Source organism: Oryx dammah, unplaced genomic scaffold, assembly GCF_014754425.2.
Source record: "Oryx dammah isolate SB20612 unplaced genomic scaffold, SCBI_Odam_1.1 HiC_scaffold_12, whole genome shotgun sequence".
NCBI classification, from domain to species: Eukaryota; Metazoa; Chordata; class Mammalia; order Artiodactyla; family Bovidae; genus Oryx; species Oryx dammah.
Window position 1 is genome coordinate 38,401,742 of NW_024070196.1, and position 15,043 is coordinate 38,416,784.

Genomic DNA, 15,043 nt, shown 5'->3' on the forward strand with positions numbered 1-15,043 from the left:
ATCCCACTGTTGGGCATACACACAGAGGAAACCAGAATTGAAAGAGACACATGTACCCCAATGTTCATTGCAGCACTGTTTATAATAGCCAGGACATGGAAACAACCTAGATGTCCATCAGTAGATGAATGGATAAGAAAGCTGTGGTACATATACACAATGGAGTATTACTCAGCCATTAAAAAGAATACATTTGAATCAGTTCTGATGAGATGGATGAAACTGGAGCCGATTATACAGAGTGAAGTGAGCCAGAAAGAAAAATACCAATACAGTATACTAACACATATATATGGAATTTAGGAAGATGGCAATGATGACCCTGTATGCAGGACAGCAAAAAAGACACAGATGTGTATAGTGGACTTTTGGACTCAGAGGGAGAGGGAGAGGGTGTGATGATTTGGGAGAATGGCATTGAAACATGTATAATATCATGTAAGAATCGAAATGCCAGTCTATGTCTGATGCAGGATATGACACGCTTGGGGCTGACGCGAGGGGATGACCTAGAGAGATGTTGTGGGGAGGGGGGTGGGAGGGGGGTTCATGTTTGGGAACGCATGTACACCTGTGGTGGATTCATGTCAATCTATGCCAAAACCAATACAGAATTGTAAAGTAAAATTAAAAATAAATAAATAAATAAATTTTAAAAAAATAAAATAAAATAAAGAAAACCTTCCTAACAATTTGGGTAAAATTGCAACACCTCCCATTGGCATCCCCTAGCTTTTGGGGGCTTCCCTGATAGTTCAGTTGGTAAAGCATCCACCTGCACTGCAGGACACTCCAGTTCAATTCCTGGGTTGGGAAGATCCACTTGAGAAGGGATCAGCTACCCACTCCAGTATTCTTGGGCTTCCCTTGTGGCTCAGCTGGTAAAGAATCTGCCTGCAATGCAGAAGACCTGGGTTTGAGTCCTGGGTTGGGAAGATCCCCTGGAGAAGGGAAAGGTGACCCACTCCAGTATTCTGGCCTGGAGAAGTCCATGGACTGTATAGCTCCTTCACTGCATCATTTTACCTACAACATTTTTTCTTCTGATATACCACACAATTTTTTTTAATCTCATTTATTTTTTCTGATAACCCACCAGAATGTCACCTTAATGAGGGAAGGGTCTGTTGATGCTACAGCATTAAATTTCATCTCCACCTCTTGGAAGGCATGTAATAAAAACAGCTGCTGAATAGATAAAGTGTGAATATTTTTGGCCCATAAAAGATTATCAAGATGAATGCTATATACAAAGAGCAGTAAAGAGGAGAAAGAGTAAAAAGCAGATTGAGTCTCAAAGCAGTAATATAAAAGAGGAAGTCCCAAGGCATCTAGTTGTTTAAAGTTCTAGGAGGGAATGTATGGTGCCACCCCCAATGTGTTCCCCATATGTGGATAGTAGAAATATTTCTAGCAAAGTGTTCATGTTGGTTTGCCCAACTGTATTTTAAATTCATTTTCTTATCAGGTTAATACAGGGCATGATGGCTACTTTGACAAGTTGTACAGCTTCATGAGCTGAAGCTCATTTGAAGGCTGAATACCTTGTCCAGAATTCCAAAACAAATCAATGATTGAGCCAGAAGAAATAAACTATGGCTTCAATGTCCCTCAACACCATTTGAAGTCACTAGATGCTGCTTTATAAGACAAATACATTTAGAAATATATAGCATTTTGAAACCTTATAGTATTTTCCTTAAAGAATAATGGCATGAGGTTTTTTAATATTATTACATCTCTACTGTAACTCACAGGCAGAAAAAAATGATAGCTAGGCCAAGAGAAGAGTCTATTTTCATGCCAAATTGCAGCCATTTAGAAGGATGAATTCACATATAACATAAGGCCCAAGTCCTATTGATTTTGCTTATGACTATTAAGTTTCCAAAGTGTTAGATGTTAAAACATCTTGTTCCCATTTGTGCTAGCTTAGTTATTCCCATTAACATTAATAGGAGTTCTAGAATGCATTCAGAGAATATGTGGGGTTTCATAGAATTTTATTACCGATTATGTTATGGCCACTTATGATATTTCCAGTCATGTTTACTAAGATGTAACACAAGCATATTTCCCTGAGAGATATTTCAAGTGATCATCAAAGGGCTGTGGCATATTTTAAATAGAATTACTATTGAGATATGATTAACTTTTCATTTGTGAGGGTTAAAAGCATCATCAGTCATTTCTTCTGTATTTAGACCAGGCTATCATTACCATATATCACCTAAATGAAAGCTAAGAAGCAGCACAATAAGATGAAAACACCCCACCTTTTATGGCTCACTGTCTTTGAAAAGTATACCCAAGATGGATGTCCAGCTTCTGGTTTTTAAAATAATTTATTAATCTATTTCAGAGGCTGTCAATGGAGATAATAATTTCTCCTGTGTTAACCAGTTAATTGTTAACATGTTTATAAAGTACATTTAGTAGTCTGAACATTATGTCTTCTTTAGCAGAGTTGGTCTTTGCATTTTGTGTGTACATAATGTAAAAATGCTGTGGTTCCTGCAAGCTAAGAAAACATTGCAAATATAAAATAATGAAGCTAGAGGAAAGCTAATCAGTTGCTTCTTTGTCTGACTTTCCTTCCTGCAGAGTGTTAAAAGTGGGGCTCCCAGGCACCTGTAGGTTGTGAAAGTAATTTCCTTTTATTTCCTGGAAAGTCCAAATTATTTTCTATCCATCCTGCCTTCTCTAGTGTCAAAGCAGTGGAACAAAACCTCTATTTTCTATCTAATTTTTTTCACTCTGACTCACAGTCTCTACTTTCTATTGGAATCATAATTCACTAGGCTAGTAAGTATGTTACTTTTTGACTTTTATATCTTTTTTTTTTGACTTGTTTCTTAATATTTTCTTCTGTTTTCATTGAGGTCAAAAAGAAAGGATCAATAAAACCTGCAGCAAATAAGCCATAAAAAAGCAGACTGCACTGTTTATTGGACTAGACTTATTCTAACAGAGCATATCAGCTGAATGGTAAAATGTTAAATTGTTTGTAACAGAACAAAGTGAATTACTAACAGATTTATTTATCCTGCAAAGAAACTTAAAAGCCTCATATGTATGTTTATTCCTCTTTATATGTATATATCTCTGTGTGTTGTTTGTGTTTGGTGTGGGGTATGTGTGTGTGGCCAACATGTTATCAATATTAAATATTTTAGGTTTTATATATTGTTTGTTTTTTAATTTAAATTTATTTATTTTAATTGGAGGCTAATTACTTTACAATATTGTATTGTTTTTGCCATACATCAACATGAATCCACCTCAGGTGCACATGTTGTTCCCCATCCTGAACACCCCTCCCACCTCCCTCCCCATATCGATTATTTTAACAATGTATCCAAACTATGTCTTATTCATTTTTGATCCTATTTTCTGACAAAAGTTCACCAAATTTAGCTAATAACTAGAAATAGCGCATTAGCTTTCTGTCTTCCCATTCTCTTTATTAAATTCAGCTGAGATTAGAAAAAATCTACCTTGCATTTTAAAGGAAATCAGTGCTGAATATTCATTGGAAGGACTGATGCTGAAGCTGAAACTCAATACTTTGGCCACCTGATGTGAAGAACTAACTCATTTGAAAAGACCCTGATGCTGGGAAAGATTGAAGGTGGGAGGAGAAGGGGATGACAGAGGATGAGATGGTTGGATGGCATCACCAACTCAATGGATATGAGTTTGAGTAAACTCCAGGAGTTGGTGATGGACAGAGAGGCCTGGCGTGCTGCAGTCCATGGGATCACAAAGAGTCGGACATGATGGAGGGACTGAACTGAACTGACCTTGCATTTTCCTTCAAGTTCTTTGAAAACAGGTTTGTGTTTACATAGTGTGGTTGTTGGGAGAAGGAAATGGCAACCCACTCTAGTATTCTTGCCTGGAGAATAATGTGGACAGAAGAGCCTGGAGGGCTGCTGTCCATGGGGTCGCCCAGTGTCAGACATGACTGAAGCAACTTAGCATCCATGCAGGCATTGGAGAGGGAAATGGCAACCCACTCCAGTGTTCTTGCCTTGAGAATCCCAGGGACAGAGGAGCCTGGTAGGCTGCCATCTATGGGGCTGCACAGAGTTGGACACGACTGAAGTGAGGCAGCAGCAGCAGTGTGGTTATTTCTACTTGACTTTCTCCATTCTCCATGATGGAGACAAAAAATCCAAAGATATCATCTTGTGTTTCTAATCTATTAAAATTGTTAATTTACCTCAAGACCTAAGATGAACCATTTCCTACTTCATTAATTTATTCATTTATATATTCATGTTTCATTCAACATTGTCTACTTTACAATGTGAGCCTCAAGTTCACAGTTTAGTGAGAAAAATAGCACATAAATACAATACATTGTGATAAATGTCACAAGAAGATATATGTGGACAAAAAGGAATGAAATGATTCTACCAGGGGAACTTAAAGAAAGCTGTACATGCTCTAAAACAGTGGCATCCTGTCCCATCACTTCATGGCAAATAGATGGGGAAACAATGGAAATAGTGACAGACTTTATTTTCTTGGGCTCCAAAATCACTGCAGATTGTGACTGCAGCCATGAAATTGAAAGACGGTCGCTCCTTAGAAGAAAAGCTATGATCAACCTGGACAGCAATTCCAGTAGTCATGTATGGATGTAAGAGTTGGACCATAAAGAAAACTGAGTGCCAAAGAATTGATATTTTTGAACTGTAGTGTTGAAGAAGGCTCTTAAGAGTCCCTTGGACAGCAAGGAAATCAAACCAGTCAATCCTAAAGGAAATCAGTCCTGGATATTCATTGGAAGGACTGATGCTAAAGCTGAAACCCCAAAACTTTTGCCACTTGATGCGAAGCACTGGCTCATTGGCAAAGACCCTGATGTTGGGAAAGATTGAAAGCAGGAAGAGTGGGGAAGACGGAGAATGAATTGGTTGGATGGCATCATTGACTCAATGGACATGAGTCTGAAACTGCTCTGGGACTTGGTGATAGACGTGGAAGCCTGGCATGATGGAGTTCATGGGGTCACAAAGAGTCAGACATGACTAGGCAGCTGAACTGAACTGAACTGAATGCATGTTCTAATATAAGTTGAAATTTTAGAAATACGGATATCATAGGCTGCTTTCTCTGTCTCAAATGGGGTTCTAGGATGCCTTTATAAATCAAAAGTACCTCGAGACATTCAAGAACACAACTACTAAGAAAATTGCAAATTGATCTATATGAATGGAATAGTGTATAAGGTAGGAGAAAGGTATAGCAGGAAATAAACCTATGGAGAACTAAGGAAAGTTATTAAGAAATTTTTAAGCCACATTAAAACTTATGACTTTACTATGTTGGTAGTTAGGAAATGAATGAACTGACTTGATTAAACCAGAATTGTTAAAAGAGAAATCTTGTGGTACTGTCAGATGAACCAGTTAGGGGGGCCTCCAGATACCATTTTTTCAGTATGAAGATAATACTTGACCAAATAAAAGGGGTTTTCTTGATGACACCAAGTGTAGCTATTTTGGAAAAAGGCATTCATAGTGATCTATAAATGTAAATTAAATTGGAGAATCCAGAGAGAATTAGAGTTGAGAGTGAATATATCAATATTTTATTTATATTCTTCTTTGGGGAAGGAAATGACAACCCACTCCAGTATTCTTGCATGGAAAGTTCCATGGACAGAGGAGCCTGGTGCGCTACAGTCCATGGGGTCGCAATGTGTTGGACACGACTAAGTGACTAACTTTCGCTTTTCACTTAAATATGTCAAAAGGATTTTATAATGGCTTGGAGAAATATAAACACTTCAATAAGATTGTAAAAGATAAAAAAAATTTGGTGTAAAGAATAAAGAAAGGTCAAAATGTGAAGTAAAATCAGAGAGAATAATCCATGTATATCCAGGCAATGAGACTAGGCATCCTTTCTTGATACATTCTATTTCAACATGGATCAATCCAAATTTTATCATCTGTCTTTTGGAGAAAACAATTCTAATAAAAACAAATGTGTTTAAAATAAATATATCTAAAAGCAAACATGTGGAGAAATAGGTAGTAAAATAAATAATCAGAGACTAGAAGTTCAGGATAGATAACAATGAAGTATAAAGGGAAAAGGAAGTAAAATATTTATTAAGCACTGCTTTGATATAGGCACCTTATAGGAACATGCATGAGTGTTATAGTTCTCAGGTGCTTTTGATTGATTTTCTGTACTTCTTTTCATGACTCTGTTACAGTGGGATAAGTGTGGATATGTGGAATCTCAAAAAAATGATGAAAATATTTACACAATAGAAATTGACTCATAGACGTTGTAAACAACATTGTAGAAGTTGTAAACTCACAGTTATAAAAGGAGAAAGTAAGTGGTAGGAGGATAAACTAGGAGTTTCGGATGAATACATACAGGCTGCTGCTGCTGCTAAGTCGCTTCAGTACAGGCTACTATGTATAAAATATATAACCAATAAGGACCTACTGTTTAGCACAGGCAACTATACTCAATATCTGTCATAGCCTATGAGAGAAAAGAATTTAAATAATAATTCACCTAAAACTATCACAAAACTGCAAATCAACAGTACTGTGATATTCTTTTTTTAAAAAGAAGTGTGAATAATTTTTATCTTCTAAATTGTCTGTTTATATCAAAAATACTAAACATATTTTTTAAATTTATATATATATATTTTTAACTTTAATATAAATTTATTTATTTTAATTGGAGGTTAATTACTTTACAATATTGTATTGGTTATTGTTTCCATTCTTAATGAAATAATAAACCATGACATGCTAAATTTGGAAGGGTCAGAATCATAATTTTACATATGAAGCATCTTTTACATCTGGGGAGTCATAATCCCCAAAGCAAAAATTGTGTGTGCAAAGTATGCTGAACTTACCAAATCTAAAGCCTCATTCTCAGCATTAAGGTAAGTGTTATGAACCGATTGCACTTGGTTTCCTCTCGTTTTAGTAGGAAGAGTTATATAGTAATTTTAGCATGATTTTTCACTTGAAATGCAAACATATACAAACAGATGACTGTCTACAACTTTATCGCTATACAGTTTTCAAATACAGTGCACATATTAAGCACAAATTGAAAAACAGTAATACTGTTTCAGGAATATAAGGTGAAATAAAGTAGAAAAGAATAAGAATAAAGGATTTTCAACAAAATTTGGGAGAGTAAGCAAAAGTATAGAAATAAACTTAGATCTACTTTCCCATTTAAGTTAAGAAAGAGATCATTGGAATATATGTAAATCAATTTGTCTTATGTGCTTTGACATGATTTATCGTGAGCAAGATTAAGACTGTCATTGTATATCAGGGAGAAATGCCAATGCACTATGAACAGTAGATTAGACGGTTTAGTCAGCATTTTTCAACTAAAAAAGCCATCTCACTCTGAGACCACAGTGAACAAGGGTCAAATACCAAAAAGGCATTGGATATTTGAATACAGAAAGTCACTCTACCCAAAAATCCTGATATTAAACATTTCCAGTATTTCTCAGCAAAGTCAAAACAATTTACAAGCAAGTTATTAAAGCAATAATATGGGTCTTATAAAGCTTCTATCACAGAGAAGATGATGCTATATCTATGAGTATCATTATAAGATACAGAAATGTAATTGATACATTTTATGGACTGTGTTTATTGCTTTAATTTTGTGAAAGCAAAAAAAAAAAAAAGTGTCTTCAGGATTTTACTGGTGCTCTAAAACCAGTGATTTCTCTGTGCCAGTCCACTCAACCCCTTCCTTATGGTAAAATTGAACAGCAAAAAATGGTCCTGACCCTGCACATTGAGCAGCGTGAAGCAAGAACTTAAAATGAATGCCCAATCTTGGATGGAATGCTAAAGATATAATGGTTATCACCTTCCTTTCAACCCTCACTTATTTCTGATTTTGATCTTCATTTAAAATATGCATTTCCTGAATTCTCCTTAATGCCTTCAGAATAAATGAATATGTGATCAGAATGAGCAAATGCATATCTTCCTCTCCTGTCAAATAATAATTGATCATCAGAATAGGGTGAATTCAGGTCTCTGTTAAGATATTATAATGTTGACACCTGCAGAATTTTGGGTTTTGATACATAGCTCTACATTTATGTTAGAAATAACTACTAGAAAACCAAGCAAGAAATTAGGAGGAACCATCATAAATGAATGACAATTTACAATGCATAGACACTAAAAGAGTTCAGAATACGGCTAAGGAGCATTCAGAAAATGGTAACAAAAGTAACAAGAAAAATTACTGCTGCTACAGCCATATTAGTTTTATCATAACAATTATCAGTTTGTTCTGCCCTCTTTAGATTTTGCTGATTTTCAAATTTTCAGTCACCAGAAAGCAAGTCAAGTCAATCAATCAATAAGTTCAAATTCTGAAATCAATCAGTAAGATCACACTTCTAAAGTATGTTTCAACTTTGCAAAGGAGATAGTGACATAGCCCATGTCTCTATGGCTAGCCAAAAGTGAAAAACTGGAATTTTCTTAATTTGTTCTGAGAATTTCCACATATATGATGGCTATAGAAACCTTAGCAGAGTAAATGGCCATTAAATTTAAGTTTCTCTGCAGACTTAATCAAGTTTCAAAGCTGGATGGGACTTGAAACATCATCCCATGGTTAATTCATCTTCATTTTAAGGAGACAAGATTTACATTTAAATTTCTATTTTCCTTTTTCTGAACATAAAATGAAAGAAAATGGACATTTTTACTGAGTGATATCTTAATTCAAATGACACCTCTTTAACTTCAAACTAAGAGCTAATATATTCATTCATCTTTAGAAAAGTAATTATAGAACCTTAAGGAGCACTTTAAATAAGACAAACACTAATGTAAAAGTGATGCTTGTCTCCCCACTCTTACAGAAAGAAACAGAACCAAAGTAAGAAAAGGGAATATTTGCAAATAGATTCTATAAATCAGCAATAAATAAGCTTTTTACTTTAAAAAATATACATCATGAAAGCAGAAAAATTTTTGTACACTCCTCCTTTGGGTGAGTGATTTCTTGATGTCATCTTCTATATTTCATATCTTCATTTTACTTTTTTACCTCATTACTAGAGTATGTCTATTTAAAGATACCAGCATGGAATCACAGAAAATAGTGCATTTTCTATTGTTAATGGGGTATTCTAGTAATCATAGAACAAATACCTGAAACTATTTTTAAATAAGAAAAATATTGATATATGTCATAAAAGTTTACATCCTCTTAAGTGTTTTAATGGTAGCAATTCATATCTGCCTAGTTCCTTTGAACTTGCAGTTGTTCAAGCTGGTTTTAGAAAAGGCAGAGGAACCAGAGATCAAATTGACAACATCCAATGGATCATCAAAAAAGCAAGACAGTTCCAGAAAAACATCTATTTCTGCTTATTGACTATGCCAAAGCCTTTGACTGTGTGGATCACAATCAACTGTGGAAAATTCTGAAAGAGATGGGAATACCAGACCACCTGACCTGCCTCTTGAGAAACCTATACATAGGTCAGGAAGCAACAGTTCGAACTGGACATGGAACAACAGACTGGTTCCAAATAGGAAAAGGAGTACGTCAAGGCTGTATATTGTCATCCTGCTTATTTAACTTATGTGCAGAGTACATCAGTAGAATCGCTGGGCTGCAAGAAGTGCAAGATGGAATCAAGATTGCTGGGAGAAATATCAATAACCTCAGATATGCAGATGACACCACCCTTATGCAGAAAGTGAAGAAGAACTAAAAAGTCCCTTGATGAAAGTGAAAGAAGACCATGAAAAAGTTGGCTTAAAGCTCAACATTCAGAAAGCAAAGATCATGGCATCTGGTCCCATCACTTCATGGCAAATAGATGGGGAAACAGTGAAAACAGTGTCAGACTTTATTTTGGGGGGCTCCAAAATCACTGCAGATGGTGATTGCAGCCATGAAATTAAAAGACGCTTACTCCTTGGAAGGAAAGTTATAACCAACCTAGACAGCATATTTAAAGCAGAGACATTACTTTGCCAACAAAAGTCTGTCTAGTCAAGGCTATGGTTTTTCCTGTGGTCACGTATGGATGTGAGAGTTGGACTGTGAAGAAAGCTGAGCGCCGAAGAATTGATACTTTTGAACTGTGGTGTTGGAGAAGACTCTTGAGAGTCCCTTGGACTGCAAGGAGATCCAACCAGTCCATTCTGAAGGAGATCAGCCTTGAGATTTCTTTGGAAGAAATGATGCTAAAGCTGAAATTCCAGTACTTTGGCCACCTCATGCGAAGAGGAAAAGACCTGATTCTGGGAGGGATTGGGGGCAGTAAGAGAAGGGGACTACAGAGGACGAGATGGCTAGATGGCATCACCAATTCGATGGACATGAGTTTGCGTGAACTCCGGGAGCTGGTGATGAACAGGGAGGCCTGGCGTGCTGCAATTCATGGGGTCACGAAGAGTTGGACATGACCGAGCAACTGAATGGAACAGAACTGAACTGAACAATCCTTTCAAAGTGAACACGATTTTATGTCACAAAAAATTCTCTTACTTTTGTCACATAGCCAAAATTTGAGTAAATATATTTGTAGTAAAATTTTAGTAAGTATGAAACTAAGATAAATCTATTTATTAGAAATAAATTTTGTTAATTGATCAGGCTTTAATATTGATATTGTGAAATGCCTTTTGATATAAGAAGTGCTGTGAACCCAGTACCTTATCTTGGTTTCTTCTTTTTTCTAATTCCCCCTCAAGAGTGAAAACAAATATATTTTAAAATAATAAAAGTGGAGTAAGTGTAAAGTTGATTCTATGTTTCTAACCATAAATATAGGAATGCATACCTGGTATGCTTCTGATGAGATTGTCCAAGAAAAAAAAAAAAAAAACATTACCATCTTTCTAAATTCCATATATATGCATTAGTATGCAGTATTGGTGTTTTTCTTTCTGACTTACTTCACTCTATATAATAGGCTTCAGTTTCTTCCACCTCATTAGAACGGATTCAAATGTACTCTTTTTAATGGCTGGGTAATATTCCATTGTGTATATGTACCACAGCTTTCTTATCCATTCATCTACTGATGGACATCTAGGTTGCTTCCATGTCCTGGCTATTATAAACAGTGCTGTGATGAAGAAGGCAAGGGTGGGATGATTTGAGAGAACAGCTTTGAAACATGTATATTATCATATGTGAAACAGATCACCAGTCCAGGTTCAATGCATGAGACGGGATGCTCAGGGCCGTTGCACTGGGATGAACCAGAGGGATCGGATAGGGAGGGAGGTGGGAGAGGGATTCAGAATGAGGGACACATGTACACCTATGGCTGATTCATGGCAATGTATGGCAAAAACCACTACAATATTGTAATTAGCCTCCAATTAAAATAAATAAATTAAAAAAATCAGCACTCCTTGGAGAAATGACTGATTCTAGGACTAAAGACTGGAGAAGGCAATGGCACCCCACTCCAGTATTCTTGCCTGGAAAATCCCATGGATGGAGGAGCCTGGTAGGCTGCGGTCCATGGGATCGTGAAGAGTTGGACACGACTGAGCAACTTCACTTTCACTTTTCATTTTGATGCATTGGAGGAGAAAATGGCAACCCAATCCAGTGTTCTTGCCTGGAGAATCCCAGGGACAGGGGAGCCTGGTGGGCTGCTGTCTCTGGGGTCACACAGAGCCGGACACGACTGAAGTGACTTAGCAGCAGCAGCAGCAGGACTAAGACAAGATGAGCCTCAAGAATCTTGTAGAGCCAGAAAGACAGCGGTCAAAATCCAGATGATGGAGATATGTCAAAGGGAATTATAGCAACATGAAAGTGCCTCAGTGAAATATAAATAAAGTATGAGTTTCAGTTAAAAACAACTTGTTACTATTTTTTAATTAGTGGTCGAAGATAGGATAATGTGACCAAAAATAATTAACATATTACTATACATCACCCCCAAGCACAAGTTTAAGAGTATAAAGATATGAAATTAATATCCATGCTGACATAAGTATCAATAAATTATTGAATAAATAAGTAAATGGAGAAGAGGAGAAAAATCTGTGTATAAAAACTCCAAAGAAATTTTGTTAATCTTCAAGGAGATGAGGCATACTTTCTACTTCTTAAATGTGGGTCATGTTTAAGTTGCAAGAGTAAATTAATTCCAGAGAACAGAGAATGGAAAGGAGAGAAAGTTATTTTTCAGTAGAGAAATGTAGTAAACATTACCTTCATAAAGTAATCACTGTTGATATTAATAGTGAAAATTCACATTGACAGTATGTACTCTTGAGGTGAAGTGATGAAAATCACACTTTATCTCTATGATCTAATTTCTAAAACCCCATAATCTCTATATATCAAGAAAAAAAAAATCAGACAATCCAACTTGAGGGATTATCTGAAAAATATCTCATCAGTACTCCTCAAAGTTGTCAAGGTCATCAAAACAGATAATTCTAAGACACGCCTTAGCCAAGAAGTACCTTAGGAGATGCAATGGGTAAATATTATATAGTAACCTAGATAGCATGCTGAAATAGAAAATGTAATTAATAAAAACTAATGAAATATGAACAAAGTATGGGTTTCAGTTAATAAAACTTGCTGCTATTAGTTCATTAGTGACTAATGCTCATAATAATAATGTATGAGTCCTATTATATGTTACGGGGAAACTGGTTGTGTGAGGTATATGTGAGAACTTTGCAGGTAAAACTATTCTAAATAAAATGAGTAGTTTTTAGAAAAGTAATATGAAATATTTCTGAAGTCAAAGAAAGGGAAAGATCATTTTTATATGGAAGCACTCACTAAAAAAATTTAGAAAACATTTCCTAGATAAGACATATCTTCTGTTCCTTACTGATAAATCTTAGAGCAATTTATAGTAATCCTTTCATTCACCAAGTATTAAGCACCTAATATCTTATGTGCTTATCTGTCAAAGAATCTCTAAAGTACCATACAATTGTACTCATTTCACATACTAGTAAGATTATGCTCAAAACCCTTCAAGCTAGGCTTCAGCAGTATGTGCACCAAGAATTTCCAAATGTACAAGCTGAGTTTAGAAAAGGCAGAGGAGCCAGAAATCAAATTGTCAACATTCATTGGTCATAGAGAAAGCAAGGAAATTCCAGAAAAATCTACTTCTGTTTCACTGACTACAATCCAGACTTTGACTATGTGGATCACAACAAACTGTGGAAAATTCTCAAAGAGTGGGGAATACCAGATCACCTTACCTGTCTCCTGAGAAATCTGCAGGTGGGTCACAAATCAATTTAAACCTTACATGAAACACTGACTGTTTTAAAATTGGGAAAGGAGTATGACAAGACTATATATTGTCACCCTGCTTATTTAACTTCTATGCAGAGTACATCATGTGAAATACCAGGCTGGATGAATGACAAGCTGCAACCAAGATTGCCAGGAGAAATATCAACAACCTCAGATATGCAGATAATGCCATCCTAATGGCAGAAAATGAAGAGGACCTAAAAAGCCTCTTAATGAAAATGGAAGAGAGTGAAAAAGCTGGCTTAAAACTCAAAATTCAGAAAACCTAAGATCATGGCATTTGGTCCCATCACTCCACGGTAAATAGAAGGAGAAAAAGTGAAAGTAGTAAAAGACTTTATTTTCTTCATCTCCAAAATCACTGCAGATGGGACTGCAGCCATGAAATTAAAAGACACTTGCTTCTTGGAAGAAAAGCTATAACAAACATAAAGAGCATATTAAAAGAGAAGAGACATCACTTTGCCAGCAAAGTTTCATATAGTCAAAGCTATGATTTTTCCAGTAATCTATGTATATGAGAAGGTAAAGGTGAAGTCGCTCAGTCGTGTCCGACTCTTTGCGACCCCATGGACTGTAGCCTAGCAGGCTTCTCCGTCCATGGGATCCTCCAGGCAAGAATACTGGAGTGGGTTACCATTTCCTTCTCCAGGGGATATTCCCTACCCAGGGATCGAACCTGGGTCTCCCGCATTGGAGGCAGACGCTTTAACCTCTGAGCCATCAGGGAAGAGTTGGACCTTAAAGAAGGCTGAGAATGGAAGAACTGATGTTTTCAAGTTGTGGTGCTCGAGAAGACTCTTGAGAGTTCCTTGGACATCAAGCAGATGAAACCAGTCAATCCTAAAGGAAATCAGTCCTGAATATTCATTGGAATGACTGATGTTGAAACTCCAATACTTTGACCACCTGGTGTGAAGAGTCAATTCATTGGAAAAGACCCTGATGTTAGGAAAGATTGCAGGCAAGAGAAGAAGGGGGTGACAGAGCATGAGATGTTAGATAACATCACTGACTCAATGATATAAATTTGAGCAAAGTCCTGGAGGTAGTGAAGGATAGAGGAGACTGGAAGGCCACAGTCTATGGGGTCACAAAGAGTTGGACAAGACTTAGCTCCTGAATAACAAAAACAAGAAATATCTTATCTATCTTATCCATTTCCAATGATTAAGATAATAATCATAATAAAATCACCTGATATTTAGTATGTAGTAAAGATGAGGTAGGGGCTTCCCTGGCAGGCTCAGTGGTAAAGAATCTGCCTGCAATGCAGGAGACCTGGGTTCAATCCCTGGGTTGGGAAGATCCCCTGGAAGAGGGCATGGCAACCCATTCCAGTATTCTTGACTGGAGAATACCATGGACAGAGGATCCTGGTGGGCTATAGTCCATAGAGTCACAAAGAGTTGGACACAGCTGAGCAACTAAGCACAGCATGGCACAGCACAAAGATGAGGTAAGCATTATTTTCCATGAATTGTCTTACTTAGTCATAACAACAAAACAAGGAAATTCCCTGGTAGTCCAGTGGTTAGGATTCTGTGCTTTCACTGTCCAGGGTTCAGGCTCAATATCTGGTCTGAGAACTAAGATCCTGCATGCCACAAGGCCAAAAAAAGAAAAAAGGAAAGAAAAATTAATGGCCTATAAAAACAAAACAAGTGTTTTGCATTTGGAAAGAACAGAAAGTTACAAGAAGTATTTGTGAGTCTTAATTTTGAAG

At 36.5% G+C, this 15,043-nt stretch overlaps 1 non-coding gene across 1 annotated transcript; it reads right to left on the reverse strand.

Annotated features, from left to right (window-relative positions):
* Window positions 1–13,975: 13,975 nt before the first annotated feature.
* Window positions 13,976–14,047, reverse strand: TRNAW-CCA. Its single transcript has one exon. It is a non-coding gene; the product is annotated as a tRNA-Trp (tRNA).
* Window positions 14,048–15,043: the final 996 nt, after the last annotated feature.